Here is a 13,602-nt window from a genome sequence, read left to right as displayed (position 1 = left end):
GTAAAACATTATGAAGCCCACTGTGTGTAACATTCCTGTAGGCAGTCAAAACAGGTACCTGGCACTCATAGTATGTAAGTTACATATACTCTTCGCCTGTATGCGTGTATAACTAATAAGTCGTATTACGTTTTATGGTATATCTCACACATAACTTCTCCAGCTTTTATCCCAGCAATTCTGGCTGGCACGTTTGCTTTTTAGTAGGAAACATGTAAGTCATTCAGATGTAGTTCATTTAGATGTAGAACAGCCAATACAATGCATGTTATTCCAGCCTATGAATAAGGTCTCACTTGTATAGATACATTATACAGCATTGTTGGTTTAGAAAGTCGACAGTTTATAACGGATTGGCCATGTGATTTACAACAGTTAAGACATGTACGCATTTATTGAAAAAGTGTGTTCGATGCAATATTTTTGGTATACTATCGAAACGACACACGTCAGTATTGGCGTTAGTATGTATTTACAGTGTAAGCCTCGTAATGAAACCTGTTTCTTATAAGACCCTTCACCAAAGTTTTCTTAGCCATCCTGCTTTAAACATAATCAGCTCAAGACATTTTTTTAAGAACGAAACACATCTTTATTTTTACTATTTTATTTGCCTACAGCACACCTTTTTTTTTTTAAAAGTAAGTAGACAAGATAATAAGTGTACCCTGATAAAACCAACATACCAGACATTTTATAAATTAAACTATATTGTTTGCCTATGAATTTAAAACGACAAATATACTACATATCAAGAAAGTCCTATTTATATGACACGTGTACTGACCTATTATACATACATCAAATATAATTTATTCTACATGTTTAATTACGTACCTGAATTATAATCATGCTATTCAACAACATTATATGAATAAGATCAAAGATGTGTGTTTGTGTTTCAAAATCGCTTTTTATCGTGATCCCTTATAGAGCAAAAGCTTTTTATTCGAAAAGCTAAAGCTTAGTAGACAATTTAATAAGTGTACCCGTCCTAAAGCAGCGGACCATAAATTTCATAAATAAACACACATTTGTTGTCAATGAATTTAAAATGAGTAATATACTACATGAATCAAGCATTTCATATTTATCTGACACGTATACTAACCTATGATACATATATCAAGTATAATTTATACTAATTTTTACTGACTCGAGTCTTGTGTTGGTGTTTCAAAATCGCTAGTAATCATGATTCCTTTTGGTGAAACACAATTTATTAAGCATGTTATCAGTTAAAAGCATATTGGTTTCCTCTTTACAGATTTATTGTAAGCTAAAACTATTTCTTAAATCTGCTATCAAGAATGATTTCGCTGAGTAGGCGGTTAACTTAATCACGTTTACATCCAATTAAACAGAATATTTTACTTGAAGCGATGTTGACAGAGACATATATTGGTTTTTAACGATTGTTCCTAAACTAGTAAAAGATTACCATAGCTGTACGGAATAATGTTAATTTATCAATTTTACTTCATGTACCAGGCGGCAATGAACGATCACCGTATTTATCACAACTGATACGATTGCTACGTACAACTTCAACTTGGACTTATTTCAATTGGGTCGTTAATTGACGGAAGCATCGTTATTACTATTTCACTGTTTCAGTTTTGTGGCTCACTGAAGCAAAAATGTTTGTCAAAGTGACGATGAAATGATGTCATTTTTATACCCCCTTTCGAAGAAAAGGGGGTATATAGTTTTCGCACTTTCCGTCTGTACGTCTGTCTGTATGTCAGTATGTCACACTTTTCGTGTCCGCTCTCTAATTCAAATAGTATTCATCCGATCTTTACGAAACTTGGTCAGAAGTTGTATCTAGGCAATATCTAGGTCAAGTTTGAACATGGGTCCTGCCGAGTTAAACACTAGGTCACGGGGTCGAAAAAACAAATCCAAGAGAAATAATAAGCTTTAAATGGACATAATTATCTGACCTGCCAAATTATATATTTTTGTTAAATAAATCAAAGCGGCGCAGTACAAATACAAATCCGATGGAAGTAATAAGCTTTAAAGGGAGATAATTATTCAAAATTAAACATAGCAACTTCATATTTGGCATGCATGTGTATCTCATGGAGCTTCACATTTTAAGTGGTGAACCTACAGTCACGGTAGTGGCCTTTCATTATTTACTGCTAAAAATAGAGATTTGTTAGAGAAAATTATTTTCAAGGGAAGTAATTTATATAATTATAAATCTCAGATTATATATTTCCTTACCAAAAATTTAAGTTTTTTTCACAGTTACTGTACATATGTTTTATTTTGATTATTAATAACTCATATGATTGATGTGTCAAAGGTTTTTTTAAATGATATAATTATCATCTCTTTCCTGTACTAATTTGTGAATAGTAGGGTTCATTATACCTGTGGACTTACTTCCACAGATTGGACTTATGTCCACAGATACATGATGAACTGTGGCTATGATCTCTTTGATAGACCACAGAACTTGGTTGTTAGAGATGTCTGACTTGGTCATTTTTGACTGTCTACAGACTCCCCTTCCCCCGGTTGGATTTGACAAAATCCAAGGGAAGTAAACATCTTTAAAGGGAGATAATTTCTATACCTGCCAAATGATAAATATAATTTTCATTTCAAAGCGACGCAGTAGGGGGGCAGTGTGTTTCTGACGAACACATATCTTGTTTATTCTCGTAATAATCCCCAGATAAACTAATTGAAATGAAAACTATTTTGAAGGATCACAATGACATATACAGATGTGTTTGTTTCGGCAGACACAACACTGCTGTACAAGTGGAGAAGTGCATTAAATATATGCAGTCAGAAATAGATCATCTAAGTCATCTTAGTTTACACCTATTTGTTTAAGCACGATTCCATATAAAGCCTCATACTTATTTGAAACGCTCTCGAGTCCGACTCAATAATGATGTTTTATATATGCAGTATTTGTATTCGATGGTGTATTTATAAGCGTCCAATCACTGCTCAGGCTAACCTTGAACGAAACTTTGCGCACATACATTAAGTCCAGTTTTTCCAAAACGAAGATCGTTGATATGCTTCTGTCATAAATGAGCGAAGTGTATTTTGATTTTAGTGTGGTTTTAAAGTGTTTGACACACATTCATTGAGATTATTATATTTCCTTTAAATTCTTGATTCCGAAATGAATAATAGATAATAGTAGTTTATAATTGCATGCTCATTATAATCACATTAATACCATATTAGGCATTAAGTTATAATATACTTTGTACACCAAACATTATGAACATGTTCACCTGTTTTAGATTCCGTCGCCACTACAAATGAATAATCATTGTTTACACTTCATACACTTAAATTAAAGCTGTATTGTAACATATTGAATTCAAATGAAGTAAAATCATGTAAAACTCTGTATTAATTCATTCTACCAAAACATACAAAACACATACATACATGAGTTATCCTATGATATAAGTGATTTGTCAACCTTCTACTACCAAAGTATAGCTATATGATAAGCATGGCAATGACGTAAGCATAGTCAGCACAAACATGATAATGTACAAGATAATATATGGTGATAAAAACGCATCACAACATTTATTTGCATGTTACGCCAAACCGTAAGACACTCTCGTCAAGAGAAGAACTAAATGTCCATACAAAATGATGACATCTTTGGAACACTCGTTTTATCAATAAATAGTGTATGTTTATATGAACAACGCGTGTACTACAACACTATATGATGTCGAAACACTACCGCAAGAACAGCATTATTTGTATCGCTCCAAAGTAAATCCTGCTGCTTTTGTACTAGGATATTATACTACTTTAAAATTGAACAACACAATAACAGCAACATTATCAAATACACAGTAAACCATACATTATTTAGATACGTTTAATTAACAAGCTAGTTGATACTATTTATATTTGCTCATCATCATAGCATTTCTTTGACCAGTCTAGGGTGGGGGATGAAAGACGAGACTACCGTGACACAAAGATCCACCGCCAGTAATGTCTGTTTTTGGCTGCTGGGAGTACTTGTTCCATGGGGATGAGTGGTAAGTCTTCACGCTGGCCCCCTAACTTGTCTTTTGACAGCCTCGACGGAAACTTCCTCTCCTTCCTCGTTACTGCTCTGGACAACTGCCTTGCATACCGCGTCGTGCTTGGTCAATGATGATAATGATATAGGTATGTAGTAAAATCTATTCGGAATAAAAAATTGCGGGAGACGTATGAGAAGGCTTAGCCCATGAACATCTTTAATCATACAGAAGTAACGTATCCGCTTATGTGATTAATTATCAACTATAGACTTACACAATACATAAAAGTGAAACGTTTCGGAAGAAACCCGACTTACAAGAACAATTCAACACTTGATTAAGTACGTGCATTTCACACCTGCTGTCTTGCAGCATCGTCAACTCCTCAAATCTTATTTAAGTCAATGCGATTATATTATATCTTTATCCTGCTTACTGCACTCAAAGTTAAATTGTACTACTGTTAAAATGCTGTGTGAACTAAACATATAATAGGATCCGTATAATCCTACTTGTTTATTTAAATTAAAATAATATTTTTTACTTTTGTTACTTTTACTGTTATTGAATTTATAAACATGTCTTAGCAGTTCTTGCTTTATGTTAACACCTTAACTACAGCGTTATGTGCAATGCACATAATTTGCGATATGTGTTGTTGTATTAGATTTAGTATTAGTTTTTATGAATAATTGGAAAACGTTTCGGCGGATTAAATAGACTTCTTTCATTCAAACAAAGGCTTGCACAGTTTGTCCCTGCATTGTCACTCGTCATGAAAAATAGATCAACATAACAATGATAACGTTTGAATAATATCACCCATTTAACACCGATACAGAATAAACGCACCATTATTAATTAATAAACCTGGATATTTATGTGTACCAATTATTGATTTTGTTTAATTACCAGCCATTCAAAAATTAAATTACATCAGGCTCTAACAATGTATGGTCGATACGAATCTGAAAAAGTTTTTTCTTAAGAGTTTAATACCGTAGTTTTATCTGGATGTTATACACTTTTTGAAAGCAACCCGTTTAAATAAACATTGGTATGGGCATTCAAATCCAGAATTACGCAGTCCGCAGATTTTGTTAAACACGCGTAAATCCGTAATGACTCTTGCTGTCGATTTAACCAAAAATAGAGATAATCTGTTTATACTTGATTACAAATAAGCTCCATACTATGTTAATTCTGCGCATGTTGCTAATTACGCTTTTAACCCAACGTTAGGATGCACACAATGCTTTAGGTATATAAACGTCTAAATTTTAGCTTCATTACCGAATGCTCAAACTCCTCCGAGCAGCGACAAAGGTAAGTCTTTTCTAACCACTTTAATTTGTCTTAAGGGTTATTTATTATTTACTGATATTTTCAGTTTAATATTTATCCTGTATCACACTGTAACTTATAACTAACACATTTCATATATTGCTTCTGAATAAAAAGGAAAGAAAGTGAACACATAAAGGAGGCTTATTTGACTGATGATTTTGGAAGCAACGTCATCTTTTTATGCATTTAAACTGCTGATTTTTTCGAAAGGGCCTTTACATCTATAATAGTATGGTCAATTAATGACATTGACAATTATCTCAAAGGGTGTGTGCTATATACAGCATCGGTGTAATATATTGAAATCTAATTAGAAATCGTATGAACAAGTTTGCGTGTAAATAATATCCAAACGGGTCGCTTTTCTCAAACGTTATCACACAATCTCCTTTAAAACATACAATGTAACCATTACGCGTATTTTAAATTAAAATATGTTTAAGATACTGTGTATTAACAATATATTTTGTGTAATTGGGGTGTAATTGCGTTGCAAAAGACCTTGAGTAAATAGATTCGCCAATTGTATTCAACGCGCCGATAACAATCGTTATTTAGGCAAAATGCGTTTCATACAATAAGGTATGACGCTAAAAATCATGTCGGATCCTCATTGTGGTGTTACATTTTGTTTTGAGGAAGATAAGCGTTACATAGTTCTTAAAATCTGAATCAATAAGGTATGGCATGGTAAATTAAACTTGCTGCAGTCGTTGGTTTAAACAATTTCTGCTACTAACAAGACATTGGAGTTATCCCCATAATTAAATATTTTAATCGGCAATATTGATAAAGACTATACTCTTGTGGAATTTAACACAAACCCTACGCGTTATTTGAGTGAAACTAACAAAATAACACATTTTTAATAGACATGTAGTTCGACTAAATTATATAAATGTTTGGGTAATATTTAATAATGTACTACATGTCTAAAATATTTTTGTTTCATCATTATAAACAAAACTCACAATCTCAAGAATAAGTCACGTATACCAATAATATGGAACGATGTAGCTGCGATTAATAGGAATTCAAGTAATATGCCTAAATATTCTCACATTAAGTTTTGTTGTAAGATTATATCTTTTAGTTTGTACGATCTTGTTCAGCCCTTCCACTTGTAGCATTTTTGCTCTATAAAAAAAGGTTGGAGAATCCATAAGTATGCTCGATATATGAGTATTAATTTTTGGGTTAATAATTCCTAAGTGCGACGTAAATCTTCGAATCGATTACTTTAAAGTTAATTTTTTATTAAAAATTATGCATTTTATGTGTGTATGACATATACTTTTGGATAATCAAATCTGTTGAAATATTTTCACATAATTATATATAGATTAAGCATCATTTTCCTCACACCACAGTGTTTAAAATTACTTTAATATATTTTGTTCATTACTGTAAAAGCTTTTAACACTATTTTTATTCAGTAAAGTATTTGCTTGTTTATTCCAGTAACGATCATACAAGATGAACACCAAACAGTTGATGTGTTTGTTAGTGGCGGCCGTAGTGCTTCTAGCGAGTGCTCCGGTAGCAAACGCCCAATACTATGATTACGGTTATGGTGGTAACAACTATGGCTATCCCGGAAACTATGGCTACGGGGGAAACTATGGTGGATATCCAGGAAATTATGGCGACTATGACAACTATGGCGACTATGACAACTATGGTGGCGGATGGTTATACAAACTCCTCGGAGGGGGTCGCAGAGGTGGTCGTTACGGCTATGGCAAATAATAAATAACGTAAACCATTGATTAAAGGTAGTGTGATATCTTCAGTTCTGTTTATCTACTTATCATAAAGAACATAAGTGAATTTATTGTGTTTGGTATAAGATGTGTTTTTTGTAAAACACAGCCTAAACGGAAAAAAATACAATAACGCAATATTTTTAAAATCTCAAAAACGATTTACAATGCCATAGATGCCTTAAGTGCAATGGAATGGGTATCAACATAATGTTACTATGCGTGCATATGGTTTGAATATTCCATTTGTGTATATACGTAAGCTGCAAAAGAGGTCACGATGTATATTTTCATTAACCTTTTCTTTTTCGCAAGACAAAGTTCAGGTTAACTCAAATGTCCTTTGCCTCGACACATCAAGTATCATTTGAGTCTGTTCGAATGCGTTCCCACTCAACGTTTTACATTTATGAAGATTTTTGCTCCTTTTATTACGCCAAAATGTGTCATTTCTGTTTCAGGAAAACGCATCTTACTAGACCTTACTTGGATACATGTACAGCAACCGTTTCCTTGTAATTTACGTTTAAATAAAGTTGAAGACAACAATACATAAACTAAATCGCAAATTGACTTTGTATTTTGTTTTCCTTAAGTTAATTGAATACATATGGGAACACGTGTGCTTTGCTAATAACGATATTTTTTGGGACGAAACAGATAACAATACTCATCATACTGTTGACGTTTTTTAATGACTATTATAATATCTGTAAAAGACTAATTTCTTATTGAAGAATAAATTTCCGATAACACTTTCAGGACAGATATTCGTGCAAACCTGCGATAGTCTTTTCTTACGGCAAGAGATTAAAAAAAACATGCAAATGGTTGAAACGAGCGTCATCGCCTTTAAAAGAAACGTTGAACTTCACAGTTAACCAAGAATTGTCGCAAAACGCACAAGGGTATATATCTAGAAAATACTAGGTCAGCGTTGAATACAGAGACGTTTATGTTGCGAGGCTTAGAACGCCTGGAGCGCGAGCCTTGGCGAGCGCTTTCGGTGTTCGAGCCGAGCAACAAAAACTTCTTTGTTTTCAACGCTAACCTAGTATTCTATTTATCCCATTTTTTTCAACCTGACATTAAAAATAAATAGATCTAATAACCTTAAAAATAATTTTAATTCATTCTGTAAAGTGCTTCAAATATAACGAATGCAACCATGCGTAGTGATATAGAATGTATATGTGCTGGAACGCAAAATAGTCTTTAAAAAATCACACAAAAAATGTAAAACGAGAAAAAAAAAACATCACCATATGCCTCGATTCAATTTTACGCAGCATGCACATGTTAATACATTACGACCGCGAAAAGAAGATTTCATACATTTATTTTCGAAAGAAAATGATCAAACCAAAAATGGCGGCGATTGCTCCAGACAAAATGTTGTCGATGCCAACATACATGTACATGTAGATTTACACACAGAGTCGTTCTAAACATAAATTATCAAAAAAACTACTCGCCTTATTTGTTAATGGACGCTGCAGATTTTGATGGCGTCTAGATCTAGCCTTCACATCATTTAGTTTGCAATTCAAACACAAGATAATCCGTAAAAAATATATTAAGCTTTGAAACACTTGTTGCAATCGGGTTATTCTTACTGAATAGACTTTCTTTGATACAATCACAAAGACAAAGTTTATTCGTGACAGAAAATACCCTTAAGTTTACTTACAGTTACATCCAAAAGCAAAACAATTCGGATAGACTACTGAACCACAATATACACCCAACAGTATGTTCTACACACACAATTTCACATCCAAATAGGCACGCAAATTCTCAAAATCAATAACACGAATAAGCTAGATCTACACGTAGCTCTTAATCCTTCATCTCACCGGCTCCATCCGAGGTAAGTAGTCCATAGAATATGCACTTTTTCATAATTACATCCACGATACATAAACCCGAACAAAATGCGCGTCTTCAATGTTTTATTCCCAGACCTCGCATACTTGTTTCGTGTACACCTAAAGTTGACATCACAAAAATGACGCAATGAGTATGTTATTTTATGACGCAATCAATCAGCTGATTCCCTTTACGGATGTCGAAAAATTAAGACCCTCGACTAGATCTAAAGGTTGTAGGTCGTATTCATAATTGTAAAACCAAAGTTTTCTCAACTCTAGAGATGTCTTATGAAAAATCATTTAGTGGTTTAATAAAAAGTAGTCCGTGCACGGGACAGGTATATCCATCAAGGTGGGAAACAGGCATGTTTATTCCATATGATGTTATACCGTCAATGTCGGTATAAAAATGGAATACATCTTGTTTTCATTATCATGGAGTTGTTTAAACCACCAATATATTCATCAACAGTTGTCATGTGATAACCTAGTCAAGATTTGGCTCCGTGTTGAATTGAACGAGAAAGTTAAATGGTTTATGGTAACGTTCAGCGACCTGACACATGACCAAGGAAGCAAGATATGAATATTTGCGGCGAATCGGAACCATTTTGTTTATGTGGTATTGTGGTATTAATGTCTGCATTTTTTTGTTTAGTGTTTTACTTTTTGACTAAAATTTGAACGAATGCATATAATATGTATTACTATTGATGTGTCATAAGATGTGCGCAGTGCAAGTTATATTTATCTTAAATATATACTAGAACGAACATGTTTACAGCGTTTTGCATTTAATCGCATTCTGTAAGTTAATCACACATAGTCCCATATATAATGTTTTTCTTTATTATTATTTGGACCAAAGCAGTTATCGAAATTCATAACTTATATGAGTATAAGTGTCGTTCATTCTACATGCTGTAACGTACAAATACGACCATCCTCGAAACAGTTCGAATCCCAAAATAACGACAATAAGGTGCGTTAATTGCTTTGCTTAGATCCATCACTCATGGACAAAACTATGGTGACTGATTTCTGCCATATCGTTCGGACCTGTTGTCGAGTTTCAAACTCGAAAACACGAATGCTCACAATAACTAAATATATAGACTCCAGAACGTGTTTGTTTGTGCTGTCTGTTTTGTTAATTGCCACAGTTCGTCCAGTGGTTTCATACAGTTTATATTAAACCATGTACAAATGGACATGGTACGTCATGTTTGAACTTCGTGAACATAGTGAAATGAAATAGGCATACAACGGTGATCTCTCTCGCGATGTCTTTCTATCCCAACAGCAGAAGTTAATTGAGGGAACGTCAGGATTTAATGTTTTTATACAATAGACGTGTTAGCAACCTTAACGTCCACGAATGATATGTTAGCCACCATACAACAAAAAGTGTGTATAAATTTCCAGTAACCAAACTGTTGTTTGACGTATTGAATCGATGCCGTTTCCTATTTATAACCTAATTATACTCCGACTTATCTGGATAAATAAAAACAATAGGACATGTTACCTTTTAGGTGGCCACCTGACACATTGTGGACGTCTCAGCATGTATACTAAAATAAAATGATTTATTTTACTTGAAATATTTACTTGATATTATTGAGAACCATACAACCGTAATATGTGTATGAGTTTTAACCATTAAAATTGTGAACAATGCATTAGAAAATAACATACGCTTTAAAGCAGAATCGCAAATAACTCGTGTTAATTGTGTGGTTCAAATATGCCTATATTTAAGTAAAAGTATTTAGCGTTCTTAATGTACCTTGGTCATGAATGGGAAAAATACCTAACGGTAAAATAAAGTTACCGCTGTATTGTGTTATTTATCATTTACATTTAAAGGTCAATCCATAGCATACGTTTACCATAATTTTGATACAATTATTATATTGTACCTTTACCTCTAGGCGTGTTTGAAAATTTCATGCACAGTTTCAAAAGAATTTATCAAACTGATCTCGGATTAAACACCCACAGATAATTAGAAGGCCTTTAAAACATAAATATGTTATTACTATTTCGAAACTATTTATCATAGATATAAACTGTGTGGCTTACGGAGACGATACCGGTTCCACGTAAGAAGAGGTTGCATGTACCTAGATATTATTTTATCGCACCTCTGTTTATATCACGATGCACCTTATTTGGTAATCGTTTATTTGCTATAAAGACATGACTGGTTATCTTTGGTTTCGTTGCCATTTTTTGCGTTTTGCGTTATAAATGATGGAGAGGGCACTGAACAACTTTAACACCGTAAAATAGTGAATATTAAGTACCATGTAATTAAACGTGACTCATTTGTAAATTTATAGCATATGCATTTCTAATATTATATAAAAGGAGCGCTTGTATTGTTTATATTATTTTGTAGCGAAACTTTAGAGCCATTTGACAGTTAAATCGTAATGCATTCATTGTTTGAAGTAAAAGATTTCAATTAATGCATCATAACTTGATTTTTAATGAAAAACTGCGTAGTTAATACCTTGTCATATATAAACAAGGGAAACACGTATAATATTTTTCATTTTCATCTATGTTCAAGTAATTAATTGCCAAACAATGCGACACAAAAGAAACGAAGACCATAAGCATGTATGAACTGTTAACGACGCCATTTGAATTTTAACCAAAATATCTACGACATGCCGCGTAATTGTTTTTATTCGTAATTCCCTGAAGATAATATTTAAAAAACAAACTTTATCAACGATTATTTCATATGCATAATTCACAAAAATAGTTCAGCTAAGTACAGTTTAGTAAAGTAATTAAATATGAATATTGTAGAATATTTGTGTTAGGTCACAGCTATTAATCGAGAAGTTATTACATGTAAAGTATTTGCAGTGAATACGACTATTACCATGCTATAAGTGGCCGATTTTTTCTAACAGTTGCTTCTTTACAAAGTGTCAAGCGACCCCAGGAAACGATAGGGAATTGCTCAGAAGTCAGTCACTTTAAAAACGCAACAAAACAGCACGATGTTACATCAAATGTAACAAGCTCATCACACCAGCTGCGTAATAGCCTTGGTATGAATGGTTTTACAGAGCTGGGGTGAATATATAAGTCTGTCTGACATAGTTCTTGATAATAGAGCTGAATTTTTTAACACAAATTGACGTTTTCCTGTGCATGATAAATTTATCAATCTTGCGTTTGTATTGATCGGTATGCAAAGCACACATTGCTAACTTAGCTTGTTAAGGAATGCTGATGACACGCGCGATCTTGGTGATGCATCTTAATTACTTTCCATATACAATCCACTTAACGTGTTACGTTGTGTCATAAAGATGCATATGTTACAAGTTTTTATTCGAACTTGTTATGATTGTAGGTATTTCGGCGTGCTTCCTTCTGATATGGGATACGAATTACTATCACTGCCCCTATGATCAGTAATTCGATCAATTGATACCTACAGATAAACAAATAAGACTTTACGTCCAATGCGTTTGTGAATACATCTACTACTGTCTTGTACCTGACACTGTTGATAATATGTGTCATTATGTTGAGTCTTGAGACATTTATATCTGAAATCTCAAATTCCTTTTAACAATTTGATGTTTTGTTTGAAAGGATGATAACATAAAAGCCGCGTAATCAAGAGGACAATCTACTATCCGCGTTTAGATTGATATAATACATTATAGTCATTTATATAAGAGACACCATTCTTTATTCAAAAATTGCTAACTTAACTGTTTAAAGCAGAAATACATAAGAACTATATTAATAGATGATTACATTGGGTATTATTGTACTGTTCTAATACTTTCCTGTATGGAGTCGATGTGTATTTACGTCTTGATGTTGAATTCATAGTGAGGAAAACACAGACTTGCGCTTAAGTTTCGACATTTCCGAAACAATGTAACCAGAGATATGCAGGTTATAAATGAAAACAGTTGCTCACTTCTTTGAAGTATCCGCGTTATATATTTTAGTTCTTATATTATAAAAGGTTTTATGTTTCGTTACTTATATTTAAGGTTATACAAGCAGAAGTTGAATAACTTATGGTATCAAGTTTCTTTTTTCAAGATTTAGTAGTCTAAGAGTTCGACAACACAACATCCACTGACAGCTTTACACGTGATTGTTTCTGTTAACATGCTTCATGTTTAAATATCAAGTAATTCGGGCAAAATTCGGTTGTGAAACATTTGATTGGATACACACAGCTGTGTACGTTTTATCACTCGTCTATGTTCAAGTATGGTGAAAAAAATTGATTGTTTACATTTGCTTTTTCGTTGTCACAATAAATACGATATCGTGAAAAGTGCGTTGTTTAAGCATAATAATACATTAATATATCCGTAAACAAGTCTAATAAAACTATTCACATAACGTCATTTCTAATAAATGTCTTGTTTTCTTAATAATGCACTTGGTCTGTGCGCATATAATCATTTACTACATCATCGTTTATGGTCAATATGACTTAAAGGTAGACAAACACTGTCAATGTGATTCCTTATCCAATGTAATCCTAATTGTCTCAACATTTTACGCCCATTATTCAGGAGATATGTG

The 13,602-nt window shown here is 33.2% G+C and overlaps 1 long non-coding RNA gene across 4 annotated transcripts in view; it reads left to right on the top strand.

Moving 5' to 3' along the window:
* Positions 1–5,286: 5,286 nt before the first annotated feature.
* The window catches only part of LOC127844873 (uncharacterized), a 77,943-nt gene continuing 69,627 nt past the window's right edge, over positions 5,287–13,602 (top strand). For 2 of the 4 annotated variants that reach the window (XR_008032915.1, XR_008032920.1), the window contains exon 1: positions 5,329–5,363. This is a non-coding gene — a long non-coding RNA (uncharacterized LOC127844873). Of the gene's footprint in view, positions 5,364–6,845; positions 7,160–7,608; positions 7,710–13,602 lie in introns of those variants that run through there. The other 2 variants (XR_008032917.1, XR_008032921.1) reach the window with 2 other exon arrangements.

Source organism: Dreissena polymorpha, chromosome 9, assembly GCF_020536995.1.
Source record: "Dreissena polymorpha isolate Duluth1 chromosome 9, UMN_Dpol_1.0, whole genome shotgun sequence".
In the NCBI taxonomy this organism is placed as follows: Eukaryota; Metazoa; Mollusca; class Bivalvia; order Myida; family Dreissenidae; genus Dreissena; species Dreissena polymorpha.
The sequence above is the reverse complement of the archived record's forward strand: the minus strand, read 5'-3'. Positions and strand labels throughout refer to the sequence as shown.